General features: G+C 45.0%; 2 non-coding genes across 2 annotated transcripts; both read right to left on the bottom strand.

Annotated features, from left to right (window-relative positions):
* Positions 1 to 612: 612 nt before the first annotated feature.
* On the bottom strand, positions 613 to 694 carry trnas-aga (transfer RNA serine (anticodon AGA)). The gene has a single exon. It is a non-coding gene; the product is annotated as a tRNA-Ser (tRNA).
* A 1,432-nt stretch (positions 695 to 2,126) lies between these two features.
* On the bottom strand, positions 2,127 to 2,199 carry trnar-ucg (transfer RNA arginine (anticodon UCG)). The gene has a single exon. It is a non-coding gene; the product is annotated as a tRNA-Arg (tRNA).
* Between the last annotated feature and the right edge of the window lie 3,868 nt (positions 2,200 to 6,067).

Here is a 6,067-nt window from a genome sequence, read left to right as displayed (position 1 = left end):
TGTCCCGAGAACATCAGAGTCAATGTCCCGTCCTCTACTCGGTCCGACAGTTCACACTTCATCATCCCCCTCTGATTCCATTTCCCAAAGAGTTTCTCAAGATTTCCAAAGCTGGAGCCTAAATTATATGGTTTGCTTCCTAAACATTTTTTCAACTGCCAACTGACAATATTTTCACAGTATCTCTTCACAATCCTCTGGCTTGCACCATGTCCAGGGATGAGAAGTCCCGCTTGGTGGAGAGATTCCCGAGGCTGATAAGTTTCACTTTGGAACAAAAATGGTTAAGTGGCGATTTCCTGCGGTTGTTTCTAATGATGGAGAGGGAGCGGTGGGGAATGAGCACTTTGACGAGCAGGAGGAAGTGTTGCCAATGACCCGAGTCACAGAACAGTGGACAGGGATTAAAGGAATCTAATGAAAAGTAGCATTTCTGCTCAGGACGTGTCGAACAGTGTATCTGGAAAGAGAAACAGAGATAATGTTTTAACTATGGAACATTTCTGATGAAGAACTCGAGTTTCCCAAGTCTAATCAAATTACCGGCCTGGTTCACAAAATAGTTTTTCTGAACTTTGAGCGAAAATTGCACCAGCAGGAAAGCATTCACAACGTAGTCAGCAGGATTCGAGCCTACGTGGGGAAACCCCAATGGATTTCTAATCCATCGCCTTAACCACTCGGCCATGACTACCGACAGCTCAGGTGCGTTGAGCATTGACCAAATCAGCCGTGATCTCATTGAAAGCTCTTGCTGACTGATGAGCGAAATGCTCCCATCTCGTTTCATACCTTTGCTGTCATTTGTGAGGTGCGAGACACCAATGTAAAAGAAGAAAAGCACAAAGGTAGGAAAAGATATTTGCAGGCAAACTGAGTCAAAATTATTTATTGAAAGGAAAATCACACTTGGCAATTTGCCATATCTCTTTGCGAACATGACCAGCAGAAGTAAGTAAAGGAGCTATTGGTCTGAGTATTCTCGGACCTGAAGCAAACAAATAGTGACATATTCATTTCTTTTTCTGGCGAACGAAATGATCTTTCCTGATGGTTACAATGAAAGAGATGGTTCCCAATAAAAGACAGAGATTAATTCGCATGTAGATATATTTCAATGTGACACGATTCATTTTCAGTCCCTAATTACCCCAGAGATGGAGGAGGTGAGTTACTTTTCTTCACTCTTCAATTCCCCAGCACGGAGGTACAAACATGAAACCGCTAGTGATGGAGTTCTTGAATTGGGAACCAGAGACACTGAAGAAACTAGGCAAAAGTGAGGACTGCAGATGCTGGAAACCTGACTTTAGATCAGAGTGATGCTGGAAAAGCACAGCAGGTCAGGCTGCATCCGAGGAGCAGGAGAGTCGACTTTCTGTTGCCAGTCATGCTCCGCTGCACAAACAATTTTCGTTTTTGGCTCAGATTTCCAGCACCTGCAGCTATTTGTTTTATGTTAACCTTCATAATGTTTTGGACAAAACCAATGACCTGCCCGCATCGGAAAATCGGCAGTAGTACTGATACACCGATATGTTTGCTGAACAATACAACCATTCCATGAGCGGGAATACGATCCGGGCCACGGTGTTGAGAATACCGAATCCTCACAAATAAATAACAAGACAAGGCGATAGATACTATCGTACTTGGTGTAAATAAAACACCCTGTCTGAACATTTTCGTTGCAGATTTTTTTCAAATTGTCTTCGAAGATTTTCAAAGTGGGAAAAGGCCATTCCGCCCGTGTGCATTGCGGCTAATCAGAGAGCCATCTGTTCTCGTCGCAGTTTCGAACTTTGGCCCAAAGTCTCGTGTGTTCTAATGTTTCCAGGTCAAATGTCAATGAGGTTATCCTATGTTCTTACATGGCACAATAATGGGACAGAAGTATAACGAATTGTAACTCTTTTGAGGAACTCATGCTCATTTTCATCCACAGAGGGAGACACACCAGAAGATACCGCCAAACTGACGGAGGTGTCCGTTGTGGAGAGCTGGAATTTGAAATGGACAATAGGACAAATGCAAGCTTGACATGCGGAAGCACAGAGGCGATGTCCCGAGAGAACTTTCCAGGGGAGCGTCAACGTATACCACGGTTAAAGCAAAACATTCCCCCTCGAGCCAGGTAGGACTCGAACCTACAATCTTCTGATCCGAAGTCAGACGCGTTATCCATTACGCCACTGGCCCAAGAGACAAGCCTGCACTTGGCAGAATGTCGATATGTAATGCCATGGACTTTCACGGAATCAGAATTAAAAAGGTGAACAAGCAGCGAAGATAATCACCAACATTGCTTCACTTCGAAGTTTCCAATTTGCGAAGCAGTGCCTTTCACTGGCAAAGGAGAAACATTTGTCCTCAGCTGCCTGCTTCAGGGTCGCCTCCTTCTCTGCTGGAAGTTTCCATCGTTTTATTCACAGTCACGACGCGATTTCATGATCCACTCCAGTGAAAAAGTGTCATGGTGTCGTCCAAACAAGACCCTGCAGATACTCAGCGAGAGACCTCCGGTCATTTCGAGCTCAGGATGTGGAATTAGACGAGATGCGTGACACCTTTTATTGGCGCCGCCACTTCGCTGAAATTAGCGGCTCAAAACGAGCCGTTGTTGCATCAGCTTGATTTGTACCTTCCTGTCGTGCTTTTGCAAAACAACATCAGATAGATCCCATCCGGCCCAGCTGACTTATCTATTTTCACACTCTGCAGTATGTTGTGGTTCTGTTCGCCGAGCTGGAAGTTTTTGTTGCAAACGTTTCGTCCCCTGGCTAGGGGACATCATCAGTGCTTGGGAGCCTCCTGCGAAGCGCTTCTTTGATGTTTCCTTCGGTGTTTATAGTGGTCTGTCCCTACCGCTTCCGGTTGTCAGTTTCAGCTGTCCGCTGTAGTGGTTGGTATATTGGGTCCAGGTCGATGTGTTTGTTGATGGAGTTTGTGGATGAATGCCATGCCTCTAGGAATTCCCTGGCTGTTCTATGTCTGGCTTGCCCTATGATAGTAGTGTTGTCCCAGTTCAATTCATGTTGCTTGTTGTCTGCGTGTGTGGCTACTAAGGATAGCTGGTCGTTTCGTTTGGTGGCTAGTTGATGTTCATGCATGCGGATTGTTAGCTGTCTGCCTGTTTGTCCTATATAGTGTTTTGTGCAGTCCTTGCATGGTATTTTGTACACTACATTAGTTTTGCTCATGTTGGGTATCGGGTCTTAAACTACTGGACTTGTGCCTCACAACACACTTCACATTCAACAACCAGATATACGAACAAATCAACAGAACACCCATGGGATCACCAATCTCGGGACTCATGCAAAGGTGAGAACAAACAGTCCTACCACAAATTCAACCTAAACTCTGGGTCAGATATGTCGATGACACGTTTGTAATCATTAAAAACACGGAAATAGAAAAAAACACACCGGATCATCAACGCCACACTCACAGGAATCCGATTCACGAGAGAAGAAGAAAAGGATAGCCAACTCCCATTCCGAGACGTGATGGTACAGAGAACACCGAATGGAGAATCCCCTACAAGGGTATACAGGAAAGCCACACACACAGACGAAGTCCAAAACTATGAAAGTAACCACCCCAACACACACAAACGAAGCTGCATCAGGACACTATTCAAAAGGGCCACAACACACTGCTGTACACCAGAACTGCAAAAAGAAGAAGAGGAACACCTATACAAGGTATTCGCCAAAAACGGATACCCGCTCAACTTCATCAACAGATGCCTAAGAGAATGACCACGGAACGAGGACATACCACAACCAAAAGGACTAGCCACACTACCATACATCAGGAACATCTCAGAACTGACAGCCAGACTACTGCGATCCCAAGGACTCATAACGGCACACAAACCAACAGCCACGCACAGACAAACAACTCACCAGAACGAAGGACCCGATATCCAACATGAGCAAAACTAATGTAGTGTACAAAATACCATGCAAGGACTGCACAAAACACTATATAGGACAAACATGAAGACAGCTAACAATCCGCATACATGAACATCGACTAGCCACGAAACGACACAACCAGCTATCCTTAGTAGCCACACATGCAGGCAACCAGCAACATGAATTCGACTGGGACAACACTACTATCATAGGGCAAGCCAGACAGAGAACAGCCAGGGAATTCCGAGAGGCATGGCATTCATCCACAAACTCCATCAACAAACACATCGACCTGGACCCAATATACCAACCACTACAGCGGACAGCTGAAACTGACAACCGGAAGCGGCAGGGACAGACCACTATAAACACCGAAGGAAACATCAAAGAAGCGCTTCGCAGGAGGCTCCCAAGCACTGATGATGTCGCCTAGCCAGGGGGACGAAACGTTTGCAACAATAATTTCCAGCTCGGCGAACAGAACCACAACAACGAGCACCCGAGCTATAAATCTTCGCACAAACTTTGAACTCTGCAGTATTTCGAATATCTCTTCCTTGTGAACCTCAATCTCTTCTAGTCTAGACGCAAGTATCTCTATACCTTCCTCGCCAACATTTTCATTTTCAATAGCGAATACTGTCAAAAAATATTTATTTAGTGCTTCCCCTATCTCCTCTGACTCCACGCACAACTTCCCATTATTATCCTTGATTGTCCCAAATTTAACTCTCGTCATTCTTTTATTCCTGACATACCTATGGAAAGCCTTAGGGTTAACCCTGATCCTATCTGCCAACAACTTTTCATGTCTCCTCCTGGCTCTTCTCAGCTCTCTTTATAGGTCTTTCCTGATATCGTTGGAACCCTCGAGCGCTCTAACTGAGTTTTCACATTTTATCCTAACATAAGACGTCTTGGTCTTCTTGACCAGGGATTCCACTTCCTTAGTAAACCACGGCTCACGCGTTCTATATCTTCCTCCCTGCCTGACAGGTACATACTTATCTAGGACACACAGGAGCTTTTCCTTGAATAAGCTCCACATTTTAATGTGCTCATCCTCTGTAGTTTCCGACCACATTCTACGCTTCCTAAATCTTACCTCGATACATCGTAATTTCCCTTCCACCAGCTGAACCTCTTGCTCCGTGGAGTACACCTATCCCTTTCAATCACGAAAGTAAACCTGAGAGAATTGTGATCGCTGTCTCCAAAGTGCTCACCTACTTCCGAATCTAAAACCTAGCCAGGCTCGTTACCCAGTACTAAATCGAAAGTGGCTTCGTCCCTTGAAGGCATGTCTACATACTGAGTCAGGAGGCCCTCCTGCACACACTGGGCAAAAACTAACCCATCTATAGTACTCGTACTGTAGTGATCCCAGTCAGTATTTGGATGTTTTCTTGAGTGTTCCAGAGTTTTTCATTGTCCCAGAGTCCAGATGAAGTTTGCATTCCTCACGTAGGTGAGCGAGAATTCTTTCAATGTCTCAGATCAGTTCCTGTCCCGAGAACATCAGAGTCAATGTCCCGTCCTCTACTCGGTCCGACAGTTCACACTTCATCATCCCCCTCTGATTCCATTTCCCAAAGAGTTTCTCAAGATTTCCAAAGCTGGAGCCTAAATTATATGGTTTGCTTCTTAAACATTTTTCCAACAGCCAACTGAAAATATTTTCACAGTATCTCTTCACAATCCTCTGGCTTGCACCATGTCCAGGGATGAGAAGTCCCGTTTGGTGGAGAGATTCCCGAGGCTGGTGAGTTTCACTTTGGAACAAAGATGGTTAAGTGGCGATTTCCTGCGGTTGTTTGTAATGACCGGAGAGGGAGCGGTGGGGAATGAGCACTTTGAAGAGCAGGAGGAAGTGTTGCCACTGACCCGAGTCAGAGAACAGAGGACATGGATTAAAGGAATCTGATGAAAAGCAGCACTTCTGCTTAGGACGTTCAATAAAAACTGCAGAAACCCGATGTGTCGAGCAATGTATCTGGGAAGAGAAACAGAGATAATGATTTAAATATGGAACGTTTCTGATGAAGAACTCGAGTTTCCCAAGTCTAATCAAATTACTGGCCTGGTTTGCAAAATAGGTTTTCTGAACTTTGAGCGAAAATTATTCCAGCAGGAAAGTATTCGGA

The sequence above is a fragment of the Chiloscyllium plagiosum genome, unplaced genomic scaffold, assembly GCF_037043375.1.
Source record: "Chiloscyllium plagiosum isolate Xiang-an unplaced genomic scaffold, Cpla_swu_hap1 HiC_scaffold_51, whole genome shotgun sequence".
Classification (NCBI taxonomy): domain Eukaryota; kingdom Metazoa; phylum Chordata; class Chondrichthyes; order Orectolobiformes; family Hemiscylliidae; genus Chiloscyllium; species Chiloscyllium plagiosum.
Note: the sequence above shows the minus strand (reverse complement) of the source record. Positions and strands in the feature narration are given on the sequence as shown.